We start from the raw sequence: 14,753 nt of genomic DNA, 5'->3' as shown, positions 1-14,753 counted from the left end.
TGGCAAGGCCAGCTGTTTTGCTTCTGCTATACACTGAAGACATGTTGGTGTGAGACCATAAGATGAATATGAGATGATAGATTAGAATTTCAGATTTCATTTCCTGATATTGACTATTGAAGTGTCAAAGAACTTGACCTATTTTGTCTGAACACATACATGTTTCAAAAAATATTGGAACATGATGACATGTCTACTCTTGGTTTGAACCCTGTGGTTTCACCACTGAAGACAGCATCTGTTGTAATACAGGATAAACCAACAAGAAGACCACAAACTGTCTATAGGAAGAAAACAAGCCATTTTGAAGCCTAGAAAAGAAGGAAAATCGGTCAGAGACAATACACAAGCATTAGGCATGGCCTATGCAATAACTTGTAATGTCCTAAAAAAGAAAGAAACCACTGTTTAACTAACAACCAGGCATCAAACAGGTGCTAAAAAAAAAACAACAGTAGCCAATGGCAGAAATAGTGACAGAGAAAAAAAACAACAATCAGTAACATTAGCAACAACCTCAACAGTACAGGGGTGAAGGGCTCACAATCCACAATTTGAAGAAACTTTATATGAGAAATATAGAGGCCATACCACAAGGTGCAAACCTCTCATGACCAGTAAGAGTCAGAAGGCCAGATTGTAATTCACTAAGAAATACAAAGGTAACCCAAAAACTTCTGAATTCAAGATTAGCCTCTCGCAAAGTGATGAAAAGTGTGGAGAAAGAAAGGACATATTTATGATGAAAAGTGTGGAGAAAGAAAGGACATATTTATGATGAAAAGTGTGGAGAAAGAAAGGACATATTTACGATCCAAAATATACAAGCAAATTTTTTTAGGTTTTCTGCAACAAGATGTCATGATTCACCTCGGACTTTGGCCACATGCAGTTGTTTGTTTCTGTTTCTCGTCACGTGTCTGCCCCACCTTCGTCTGCCCCTCCCTGTCACCACACCTGCTCCTCATTGTGTCATCACTGTCTTTTTGTATTTAAGTGTGCCACGTGCTTTGGCCACATGCAGTTTTGTTTACGTTTCTCGTCACATGTCTGCCCTGCCTTCGTCTGCTCCTTCCTGTCACCACACCTGCTCCTCATTGTGTCATGATTGTCTTGTGTATTTAACTGTGCCGCGTTGCCTTGTGCAGCGCAGGAATCTAATGTTGTCTTTGTCCTGTCTCTAGTACGTGTCGTGTTTAGTGTTTCCTCTGTTATTAAACCCTGTTTTTGTTTTGCTATCCTGCGTTTGGGTCCGCTTCCTGCCCCGCGTCATGACACAAGACAGAGAATTATCAGGTTTCTTGTTAACAAGGAAAGCTAATCTTTTTGTTTTATTAACCTTGAGTGGGAACAATTGTTTATAATGGCTATAATGTAAGTTATAACAGGAAATAACTTAGTAGATTGTTAAAAAAAAAGCAATGTAGAATAGAATCCGTTATTATTGTCACAAATACATTACAGCAGACTGAAATACTTTCTTCGCAAATCCCAACTTTGGAGGCTGGATCAAAGAGGGTTAAGGGCCTTGCTCAAGCAATTGAATTGTATAGATCCATAATGTGTTATTTCTTACATTACATACGCTACAAACGGTAAAAGGATATTGAAAGGAGACACAAGTTTCACCTTTTGTTTTGCACTTCTGAAAGTGTGTATTCAACACAACTATTAAAGAATAGGTAAGTATAGACACAATGTGCACTGCTATAATAACGTTAACACTCTTTCATGCATGAGTTATAGCCTTCTGCTCTTTTCTAGGGAACAGACACTTTTATTAGGACCAATAAACAAAGCCATTGGAGGGTTGGGCAGAAAAAGGCTGGTGGTCTCGTTGAAGGGTAGTAAATGGCCTATTGGCATGTGGCTATGGGTGCAGTAAAGGATGCTTTGCTCATTCTAAGGGTCAAAGGTCATTGACCAAAACAAACAAATGACATGCTAATCAACAGATTGTTATTCTTTAAAATAGAAAGCCAATTGAGGGAGAGTTTTACAGGAGCCATGTGGAGCAGTGTTTGTTAAAACCATGCGTAATTCAGCACCAGCTCATCTAACACAACAGCTCACGAGTCATTTAACTGTTGCGCATAGTCATTTAAGCACACAGAGGGCAATTATTGAATAGTGGAGTCCTTTAAAGTCTGAACTGCAGGAAGAACAACAGAGGATCTTTCTGCATGTAGTGCAATGTGTTTTTGTGAAGAATGTTTGGTTGAGTCATTTCAGACCTTAAAGGGTACTGGCTGCTCTGAAGTATTTTGTACAGACACAGGGTCGTTTATGGAATGCGATAGATCAGGACTGACTGTCTGGTAGATGCTATTGTGACTGTAGCTGATAAACAATGGCTTGTCCAGATGCCTGACATGCTTCAAAAAACCTTCCGAATCAAGAACCCTGAAACCAGACATTGTTTTATGAGATGAGCTCACCAAGTGCATTTCCAAAATGAACAGATACACATAGGCAGTTTAAACAGAAAGGCATGTATGCTTATACACACACACACACACACACACACACACACACACAAACATGCACAAACTCACATTTAGTACAGTTTTGATGACAAGATGCCCTTGTTGATTGCTCCTTATGACTCAGATTAGGTGCTGATCAAGAAAAACAATTAAAACAGGAACACATTTGCTCTTGGTAGTAAGCACAAACACGCCTGAAGCTATTTATTTGGTTATTTGCATACTAGGTTTACAATGTTAAACTACAGTGTTAATTATTAAATATTATTTTGCTCTGCTTATAAACAGCTAACACAGATTTGAAAAATTAATAATACCAGATTGCTCCTGAAGTCTACATTTACAATCTCAATCAATTCCTTGTTCCACAGAAAAACATTAACTCAACCCAAAACTTTGCTCGCACTGTCTGGACAGCCCCCAAAACAGCCGAACAGCAGAGACACTAATTCTAAAATTCTATAAAAGGGTAGTCTAAATAGCAGGGGCAAAAAAACAGGAAACAGTTAAACACAATATTGAAAAGGTACAACAGTGCCTGCCATTTATTCTGATCTGATCAGTGTGTGTGGGTATGCGCAATAATAGGGTTAAATATAGACAACTGCAAACAGGAGGAAGTCATCCTTACAACAGGCATCCACAGGCTCACAGCTTGTTACCAAAAGGGCTTTAATAATTAATGCAGTTCCCTTCCCTGTTCAACACTCTGTCTTTGATATAAGGTTACTGTGCTTCAGGTCTTGCTAAAGGAGCAGGCTATGCAGTTGAACCTTTTTCAAGTCCTTCTTCTTTTTCTCTAGTGTCCAAACATATGCTTTAGCCTGTGCATTTTCAACAGTAATAGCAATCATGTGTTAAAAAAACAAAACCACAACAACAACAACAACAACAAAAAAAACACTGCCGTTTTTTTTGTCAGCATCAGCACATTTTCATTTGAAGTCTGATAATTGGTTCTGCTTAGCTACTTATTCTTGACTCTTTAAGTTGCCTCTACTTGTGGTAAATTATAAGAGCAGGGATGTTGGCTGGGGAGAGGTCAGAGATGTGTAATACAGGGCCATCATTAGCTCTGTATAACACGTACATGTTGTGCACTGTGGCCCTTAGTAGGAGGATGAGTACATATTGGAAAAAAAAAATGCAACTGTAAATATATAATTACATTCAGAGATGTTTTCCCTTTCACAAGCACCACTCGGCATAGTTAAATTTGTGTCATTCGTTTTAAATGCTTTAAGTGAATTGTTGGTTCTTTGGTATGAGACACCAGGAATGATTTTAAATTTAAGGTGATGTATTCAGTACCTCTGCTCAGGTAATCCACATGAAGTCAGTGTGTATAGTTTCCTCTTGCTGCAGCACAGTGTGATCATGAGTTTTATGCCCAAACAGGAATATAGGTGTTGTTCCCTGTGCTGAGTCATATGCAGGCCCATGCATGGGGTTTTGTCAGTCAAAGTGGGCCTCAGATGTGGCCAGGCATGGGAGCATTAGCCCCCTACTGCGCCCCCTCTCTGGACCCCCTCCTTCCCACACTACCCCCCGGAGTGTGGCCATGCTCTTACCTGTCCGCCTAATCTGGGATTTTCTCCAGATAATGCTGTGATTTCAGAGCAGAAACAGGATTCCCACAAGAAAAAGCCCGGTGTAGCCCTTTTCTCTTCTTTGCCTGAATGTCACTCTAATCTGGTGTGATATAGTGGGGATTTTGGAGTGTGTGCCGTGCATGCACAGAATTTTGACAATATCAATTAATGTTGTAGGATATGTTTAATTCAACAGTCTTGAAAAGATTTCTAAAATATTATCCAAGTAAGATTTTTTCTTTTTTATGAGAATCTGAAACACAGACAGATCAACTACTATTAAACAAACATATAAACATCCAATTCTCAACACTATGAGTTTGGGATATTTACATTATTTTTATTTATTATATTTTACTACATAACCTCACTGACTGTTTACCGTCAAGTTTCATCAAAAGTCTTCTGATTCTATAAAGATACAACCAAATAATTAAATGTGCTGCTTTCTGTTTAACTATATGTTTTGTTTATGTAACACAATATGGTATGCACAATTTCTGTAAATGTGTAAGATTGTGTATGTGTGTCCTCTGATAATAAGGTTGATTATATGTCTTTATGAATGAGACCTTTTCTTTCATGTTTGTTCTTTAGCTGCTAAACAAACCTCAAACCCGCTCCTTAAACTATTAAAATAAACAGAGAGATTGCAGCCGGGTGCTTGCCTTTGAAACGGGTTTGGCTCTCAAATCCAGCCAGAAGATCTCACTTACATTTACAGGCCTTAATAGGCTACAGTTTTTGCCACACTAATTATTCTTATCTTTTATATACCTGTACTTGGGGAAAAGGTTTACTGGTTAAATCAGAGAGAAACGTTAGAAATCTCAAACAGGTAACTCCATAATAACAAACAAGATCTTTCAGTCATACCACACTTGCGCTATGATGTAAAGGAAAAAAACACATGGGAAGGTTCGTTTAAAGTACGAGACATGAATAAACCAGGACCACACTCTGTATACCATGCTCTTTATACCAAAGAAACTTATAATGCAAAATGATATTGTGCGACTTGACAACGTGGTCTCCAGCTATTCTGGCCTGAGCGTTTACTGTCACTCTATCCTAACTGTAAATTACATGCTTGTGCTACAGACTTGGGACATGCTGCTTGGTGCAAGTGCAACTCGTGGGTTTGTCATCTGTCATTAGTGGGCAGCACAGACCTCCAAAATCTTAGTCCAGATTTAAATTGATATTTAGTGACATACAAACTTTAGTCATAAAAAAGTCCGTCCTGATGTTTCTGTTCAGCCAAACACTTGTGTATTTTTTTTGTATTTTGTTTAAATATGATACAGTATGTAAAAAAAAAGTATAGTAAATATTAACTTGTATTTAAGAAAGAAATTGCTTTATAGTATAGCTTATGGTTAATAAATTTCATATGTCAAATTAATATATCTTTGCATGGATCTATTTATTCCAAACTACTTTTTTAAATGTGGTTTCTTGCAGCATACAAGAAAAAAAATGAAATGGTATTACTTTAAATTTTCTTTAAACGTTCCTTGACAAATGACAGGAAAGTGCTTTTTACGTGTATTTAAATAAAATACATGAAATAAAAAAAATTTTTTTGTTAATTTTTTTAAGCATTTTTTGCTTTTAAAATTCCGTACATACATGCAGTACAGTGTTTATGCTCCTAAGACTGCTTTATTCAGAAAAATGCATTTCTGCACCTTTTTAAAGATGAACTGCTGCATTCTTTACATTCAAATCTAACAGTTGATAGTTAGTCAGAAATTCCTGTTTATATTTACATTTTAGATGTATTTTAAGCTTCAAGATTGAATGCTAAATATGTAGATAACTTTTAGAATAAATGTAGTAACACAAAGAAAAAAAATCTTTTGTGGAGCAAATAAAAAAAAAATCTAAATTGATATCACTGCCCCAACTGCTCTGTGCATGGTAGAGACAGATTGCACCCAACCAATTAGCGCATCTTTTGTTGGGCCGGAGTTAAATACACAGTCCTCCAAAGAAAGCCAGCATCTTTTGATTTCTTTGAGTACCACTGATGATTGCTCTGGAAGGCTCTGTGCACAAAGACAGTCTTGGTGACATTGCACCAGGCTCTGCCCAGATGGCTCGGAGGCACTCTGACCTTGTTAGCACCTGCTCTGAAGGCCTTTTGTGTGGGCATGGCCGCGGGCACCGAGACGGGCACGCACCGGAGCCTCCGCTCCACCCAGTCTCCATCAGCCTTAATGAAGCAGCATTCTGCTGTCATTATTGCTGCCTCCTCACCCCCTCACACTCCGTCTGGACAGCCCCCAAAACAGCCAAACGGCAGAGACATGAATTAAAATGAATCAACCATCACAGGGCCCCTGAAATGTCATTATAATTAGATATGTAAATCTCCTTATCATCCCCCAGTGCCATGTATTAGAATGGCTGCTATAAGCCCTAAGGTTGCACTAAAAATATACAATTAATAAATGAATGGGTTTTGATGAACTTTGATTATTTTGGGCTGTCTTCCAAGTTTACCTTATCGGGAAATGTCACCTTGATCCAGCCCTCAGTGGTCTGTTAAATGGTGTCAACCCAACCGCCCCCATCTTCTTTATTTCTGTTTTAAAGAGCTCTCTGCATCATCGTGCTGCGTGTGAGATGGTGAGACGACTGTGTTTACACCTGATTAAGCTCCTCTCCATGACGCACACTCGTTTGCCTCAGAAAAGCAATAAATCATTAAGGTTTTATTAAAATCAAATCAAGGCATATTGCATGTGATGAAATTGCTGCATTTAAAGTATTACCCATAGATTGCGTATACAGTTTCTCTCCTTGTGGACCTTAAGCTCTCTCTTTTTCTCGCAGACACAACAACTATACACAAAAAAAAATCCATATACGTACGTATACAAATGGTGAACATGTAAGAAAATACATATGGCCTATGCACAAAAAGGAAGTGGCCCTTTAAGACTGTCATCCAGAAATGAAGGGGAAAAAGAAGCAAATGAAAGCCCCGAGTGCTGGAGCTAATGTGCAAACTTGTTTCTGTCCTCTACGGCTCCATCATTTATTCAGGAGGTAGGAGCACAAGACGGCCGACTCGCATTTGCTTGATACTCAATTATACATTAGTGTACATCACTTGGCAATCTGTTCATATCAATTTAATTGGATTTTAATATTGCCTCTGATCTTGTTGTCCAATTAACAGTACTGGCTGGCAATAAAACAGAACCACACACTATGTGACACCTTTGATCCCTGCCATATGGAGCTCCTCCATTGATTACCACATTTTCAGAAATTTCACTCTTTCACTATGGCCTGTGATGAATGGGAGGAAAAGCGCATCCCCGATGTGATAGAAATTTCACTTCCACTTGCAACTTCATTTATTTTGTTGACATTCTGCACTGATTAAAAACAATAAAAAAGGAGCGCCATGCCCTGAATATGGTATGCAAATAGAACCCTGGGCAGGCATCTTGTGATGCCAGGGGACTGTTGCAGTCACTGGCTTGGCTTCGCCTCAAGAATTCCCTTAAAGTGACAGCACCTTTTTTCCCCCCATCATCCATCCCTCCTCTCATTCTCGTGTTCTCTCTCTTTTTCTTGCTCAGAAGGATGCTGTGCTTGTAATGGCTGTCAAAACATGGCGATGCTGGGGAGTAGAATAAAAGAGTGTTGCAGATCATTTTCCCTTTTTATGGGGGGCAGAAATATGGTGCAAATTAATTTTTCACAGTGGCTTACACGATTTTAGAAGTATGTCACACAAAAGATTAAGAAGAAAGAAAATGAGTGAAAATGGATCCTGTTTATGTGCGACTGAAAACGGCAACTGTTTATACCATTCTCAAACTATAGGGAGACAGATGCTATTAAGCGACAACAGTTGTGGCACATTTCACACTACAATTTGCAAGCATTGTACATGCTGAGGGTAAGTATAGAGCAAACATTAAAAATAGAAAGAAAAAACAGCAGAGTAGCTGCAAAAGTGGTGACAGAGTTCATGTTTAGAAAACTCTGGATTCACTGAGGATTTTGGACCCTCAGCCCTCATTCCCCTCTTCTGTTCAATCAGAATCTGTTAGATATTCATCATTCACTGTATGTTACATCTAGCACAAATCTCTAGATTTATTTACTACCCAAAAGAGCCAAATGTACTGTATAATATACAGTATGCACACTGGTCAGCGCTGTTTTGTGTATCTGTAATGTGTTTTGTATTGTCTTTTGTATAGCACTGGTTCACTATAGGTTAACCTATAGGTTTCACACGTTGGACTTACTTACTTACGAGTTCTTAGCTTTGTGTTGTTACATGGTTGAAATGACAATAAAAGCTTCCTGACTTGACTTGACGTGGCTAAAACCCGATCATAATCTACTCATGAGATCATTTACACATATGACAATCTTTAATCTCACATCACATTAAGATGGTTGGAAGTTGGAAGTGCACTAGTGTGTAGTATTAAAACAGCGAAAGTATGAATAGGGAAAAGGGATCTTCTGTCTGAGCTCTTCTGGAACAGAACTCATGCCCCAGTGCCTGCTTTGTAGCTTTATACTCTACATCCCTGTGTGAAAACAGCTCACCTCAAACACAAGTCGTATATGTGTCACTTCTAACACCACAGGGATTGACTGTAGTCTCTCTCTCTCTCTCTCTCTCTCTCTCTCTCTCTCTCTCTCTCTCTCTCTCTCTCTCTCTCTCTCTCTCTCTCTCTCTCTCTCTCTCTCTCTAATTCACACAAGTCTAAAAAGCACTGTTGAATACTGGCCTATCATTATAATAATTAATTGTTCAGTGAAGTGGCATTTTCACAGGGAAGTGCTCCAGCGGATGCTGTACTACAAGCATTAGCAACAGCCAAGTCATTTATGTGAGAGACATTGCAGCTCAGTTTATTTCATTGGAGCAATTAAAAAAGAAATAAAGACAAACAAAGCAAACAAAAAAAGAAAAGAAATATTAATCAATGATTAAAAACAATAAAAAAAAAACGTACAAGAACATATAATATATACTACATCCAAGATAATGAATAAATACATAATGTATAAGAATATAGCAAACAAATGGTGGTGTTTTCTGATGCCAGCCTTGTTTTAGCCTACCTATTAGTCATGTGGTATATGATTTCTTGACCATTAACAGTTTTCAGCTTCATAGCTGTTCCCGAGGCATGTGTGTGTGTGTACGGAGGGGGGCATGATAGGACATCTGCGGCTGCCAGATAATTCAGTTAATTTCTATTCCCTTGAACCTGGAGGTGTTAATTTGGAAGCGAGGCAGCCGAGTCTGAAGAATGCCAATACGTCATTTGAATGATTAATGCAGATGTGGGAATTGGGCCCCTTTGTTTACTCTTTCATTTTGACACCGCACAGCAAGGAGGAGGCACCATGCATGACGTCTAAAGTTAAGGGCAACTTCGGCAATGTGCATGTAAATGTCTGTGAGAACATAGAGTATGGCAAAATAATGTGTTCAGGTGTGATTTTATCTGTGTGCCTTCTGTGAAATCTGAAAAAAGACATAGTGACAGCTTTTTTTATTTTTTTGTCTTTCTTAAATTGTTATTTTAGGATAAAGCAAGAGATAAACTTGTGTGGTGTAGACATAACAGTATGTAGCACTAATGATGCATAATTGTCTTTAATGTTCTGTAAATGCACTATTACAAGACTGTGTGCATATTTATATGTGTCAGTGTTTTTCAAAGTGGGGTCTCTGGAACATAGCCAAGGGGTATTTGATTTTTTTTTAAAATTTAATTACAGTGATGGAAATCACAAACTACCATTTTCATATCGATTATATTTATTATTGAGTTCTTATAGATTATTATAGCTGGAGTGAATGGGGTTCAGGTAAAGAACTGAAAAATAGGTAGTGTTATAAATAATGTGAAGGTGCTTAAAGTGGTCATTTGTTAGAAAAACTCATGGTGTGTATGTGTGTGTGTGTGTGTGTGTGTGTGTGTGTGTGTGTGTGTGTGTGTGTGTGTGTGTGTGTGTGTGAAAAAGATAACTGGTGTTGCTATGGAAGCTTGAAAGACAAACAATCTCACTACTTCTTTCATCACAACATTCAGTGTAAAATCACATTTACCTATTAAATGTTTCTGTAAGGGGACATTCTTCAGTTTTATTCATTTAATTATATATATATATATATATATATATATATATATATATATATATATATATATATATATATATATATATATATACAGTGGTGTGACAAAGTGTTGGCCCCCTTCGAGATTTTTTTTTTGCATGTTTGTCATGCATGTTTCAGATCATAAAACAAATTTAAATATTAGTCAAAGATAACAAAATAATAAAAACCTTAATTTAAAAACTGCATGTTGTGTTTACTTAAGGGAAAACAAAATCCAAACTTACATGGCCCTGTGTGAAAAAGTGTTTGCCCCCTAAACCTAATAACTGGCTGGGCCACAGTTAGCAGCAAGAACTGCAATCAAGCGTTTGTGATAACTTGCAATGAGTCTGTTATAGCGCTGTGGAGTAATTTTGGTCCACTCATCTTTGCAAAATTCTTGTAATTCAGCCACATTGGAGGGTTTTTGAGGTCATTTAAAATCGCATTTTTAAGGTCATGCCACATCCTCTCAATATAATTCATTCATTTAGTTTTTTCTTCAGCCATTCAGAGGTGGACTTGCTGGTGTGTTTTGGATCATTGTCCTGCTGCAGAACCCATATTCGCTTCAGCTTGAAGTCACAAACTGATGGCCGCACATCGTCCTTCAGGTTTTTTTGGTAGACAGTGGAATTCATGGATCCATTTATCACAGCAAGTCTTCCAGGTCCTGAAGCAGCAAAACAGCCCCAGACCATCACACTAGCACCACCATATTTTATTGCTGGTATGATGTTCTTTTTCTGAAATGCAGTGTTACTTTTATGCCAAATGTAATGAGACACGCACCTTCCAAAAACTTAAACTTTAGTCTTGTCAGTCCACAGAGTATTTTCCCAAAAGTCTTGGGGATAATCAGGACGTTTTCTGGCAGATCTGAGACTAGCCTTTATGTTCTTTTTTCTCAGAAGTGGTTTTTGTCTTGGAACTCTGCCATGCAGGCCATTTTTGCCCACTCTCTTTCTTATGGTGGAGTCATGAACACTGACCTTAACTGAGGCAAGTGAGGCCTGCAGTTCTTTGGATGTTGTTTGTGAGGTCTTTTGTGACATCTTGGATGAGTCGTCGCTGCTCTCTTGGGGTAATTTTGGTTGGCCGGCCACTCCTGGTAAGGTTCACTACTGTTCCATGTTTTCGCCATTTGTGGATAATGGCTCTCAGCATGGTTCGCTGGAATCCCAAAGCTTTAGAAATAGCTTTATAACCTTTTCCAGACTGATAAATCTCAATTACTTTTTTCTCATTTGTTCTTGGATTTCTTTGGATCTCGGCATGATGTGTAGCATTTGAAGATCTTTTGGTCTACTTCACTTTGATAGTCAGGTCTTATTTACATGATTTCTTGATTGCGAACAGGTGTGGCAGTAATCAGGCCTGGGTGTGGCTAGAGAAATTGAACTCAGGTGTGATAAACCACAGTTATGTTTTAACAGGGGGGGCAAACACTTTTTCACACAGGGCTATGTGGGTTTGGATTTTGTTTTCCCTTAATAATAAAAACCTTTATTTAAAAACTGCATGTTGTGTTTACTTATGTTATTTGTTTGGTGATCTGAAACTTTAAAGTGTGACAAACATGCAAAAAAAAATTAGGAAGGGGGGAAAGACTTTTTCACACCACTGTATATTTGTTGCAGAGGGGACGACATGCAGCAGCAGAGGGTAGGTTTGTACAGTATGTACGTGTGGCTTTATAGCTGTTTCTTTTGGAATTTATTAGGTATGTCTGCTGGCTTGTTTCGGCTTCTGATATAAAGTCATCATGACCTTATGTGTGTAGCCTATAAAAGTCATCTGCAATGTCATGATGGTTCTCTAGAAATTCTTGCCAACCTGAGTGACCCAGTTAGCTCTGCTGATCCTCCACTCAGCCCTGAGAATCACAGTTACTTACACAACTTACTATTCTAGATCCTTTCATTCCAGACCAGCAGAAGTAGTGATCATGTTTCCAGTTCATCAAAATGAATTCATAACACATTTCCAGACAATAACACAAACCATTTTTCACTCAAAATGTTAATAGTGCTTATTATTGAAGTATAAAAATCACTTAAGCTGCTGATTAATATTTTTAGTTAGTGTATTGATACATTTAAAGTAAATGAAAAAAAAAACACTCAAGGTGCTGATTCTGTGTTTTGAGGGTATAGTTTTTTTTTTGAATGAACAAAGTTTTAATAATTTATAGTATTGACATTGAGAATTGTGATTCGTAAATTTTCCATTGGGATGAATAATGTATCTAATCTAATCGAATCTATTTACTCTGATTGCTCAGACTTAACACACAGTACATGGATTTTAACAAAGCAACATTTATAATGTCAAACCCGATAAAAGTAGACAACTCTATGTCACTGCTTTAAGAGCTAATAGCCATATTGTGCTTTGATTGCCCTTCAATGAAAGACGACACCTCAGGACCTGTGTGCAGCAAGTTGACCTGCCTTTATACAGCTAAGACCCTTTATGGTGCCCCCACAGCACATTATTAAGTGGCCAGAGATCCAAAAGCTGGTAGCCACCTCACATTCTCATCTTCAAGATTTATTGTGGCATCAGAATCGTTATCAGGAATGCGGGCTTGTTCTCAGTGTAACATATTTGCACTCCAGTCCCCAAAACAGTCAAGGCAAAACATGTACAGTACTGACTGAAAGTATAGACAATTTGCCTACACTGTAGTGATGACCAATAACAGAAGTGAATGATACTTTATATACAGTATAGTCTTCCAGTGTTTTAAATGGCAAGTTTTCTACATCCCAATTCCACTGTGAGCTTGGTGTTTTATGTCTCTCAGAATTGTTCTCACGTCTAAGAAAATTTAAGTAGTTATTTAACTTCTGTTTTTGTATTGTTGACTTGGTGGCTTCTTTCATTTATACATAAATAAATAGATAAATAAATGTAGTCTGTCGAATTCATGTAAAACTAACTAGCTAATATACTGATAGCAATTATAAGGATGGATGATACATTAGTAAATAGTAAATTAGTAAATATGGATTGTCAGATATCATTTATATTTCACACGTGTTCCCTTTCTACTTTTAATATTAACTTAAATAATTCATGCTAATGCATCTCAAGGCATCATAAGTATCCATACAACGGTGTGCAGAAAATAATGAAAAGATCCACTGATTCATTGTATCACATTTATCTGAGCATTGACTGGATTGCAGGGAGCAAATAAAAAAAAAAAAACGGAGAATGAAATGAGTTCACAAATAATTATTGTTATACTGTGAGTAGAAGATCGATGTCTTCTTAGTGGTTCTCTGCAGGCCACTGGCAGGCAGTTAAAGGGTACTGGGTACCAGGGTGATTTCCCTGGGTGAGGGCTCTTGGGTGGTTTGTCCCTGCAGGATACACCCTGGAACCTTTTGAGATGAACTCATCTTCATAGAACAGAGTGACTTTAGCATGCTCTGCTGAGTATAGAATGGACAGATGTCCTCATTCCACATCTACCTTTTTGCCTGATGGAGTGGATCAAGTACTGACAGGTTTCCTCTCTCTTCCCATCATCCTGCTCTCCCTCCCACTTGCCCTGTCCCTATCCCTTTCCTAAGTCCATCACTTATTCATGGAACACAGGCAGCTTCCTCTACTGATGGCAGAAAATGACACGTGGACACAAAAGTGGCAGTGGGTGGTTTCAACTCATCAGCTTGGCACAGAATAGTCAGCCTGGGCATCAATATCAGCTCTTTGCCAGCTAAGGTGGTCGGGGTTAATTAACACAGGACAATATGATAAAAAATATTTTCAATATATTTAAGTCATGATTTGGTACATTAAACATCTTACGAACATACATATTTAGAATAAAATAATTGTTCTTCTCAACTAACAACAAAAAAAAAAAAATTAGTCAACTTTTTAGGATTTATTAAGATCTTGATTTGTAGTATTTATTTAGATTAGATCATTTTCTTTAGTGTTTATTATTTTAGTTTTAAAAAACTAAATTAAACTATTATCACTTTTTTAATTACATTCTGCATATATAATAAATTCTTAATAAATTCAAAACCAAACTTAGCCTTGACAGAATGAAACAGAGCTGTGATCTAACATAATTGGTCATCATTGGTAAATTTGTCTACACTATTTTTAATAAAATTATTTTTTTTAAATCATAAAAAAATACACCAATTTCCTAATGAACCAAATTTAAAGATCATCCATTCCTTTTAATTCCTCATGGTCTAGGAGTAGTGTGGAGTATTATCTTTTGGCTCAGTGTCACTCCGTGTGTGTGTGTGTGTGTGTGTGTGTGTGTGTGTGTGTGTGTGTGTGTGTGTGTGTGTGTGTGTGTGCGCGCGTATGTGTGTGAATGGGTGGACGGGGGTTTATTAAAGAGGAGGGCTGGGGGATGTGCTTCTCCGCCTCCTTTATCAGTAATGTCTTGCGATCAATAAATAGGACATCTAGATAAGGCAGACACACATTCAGCCACTATGGTAGAGACTGAAGGACACACACACACACACACACACACAC

This window comes from Tachysurus fulvidraco, chromosome 4 (genome assembly GCF_022655615.1).
Source record: "Tachysurus fulvidraco isolate hzauxx_2018 chromosome 4, HZAU_PFXX_2.0, whole genome shotgun sequence".
NCBI lineage: Eukaryota > Metazoa > Chordata > Actinopteri > Siluriformes > Bagridae > Tachysurus > Tachysurus fulvidraco.
The sequence above is the reverse complement of the archived record's forward strand: the minus strand, read 5'-3'. Positions refer to the sequence as shown.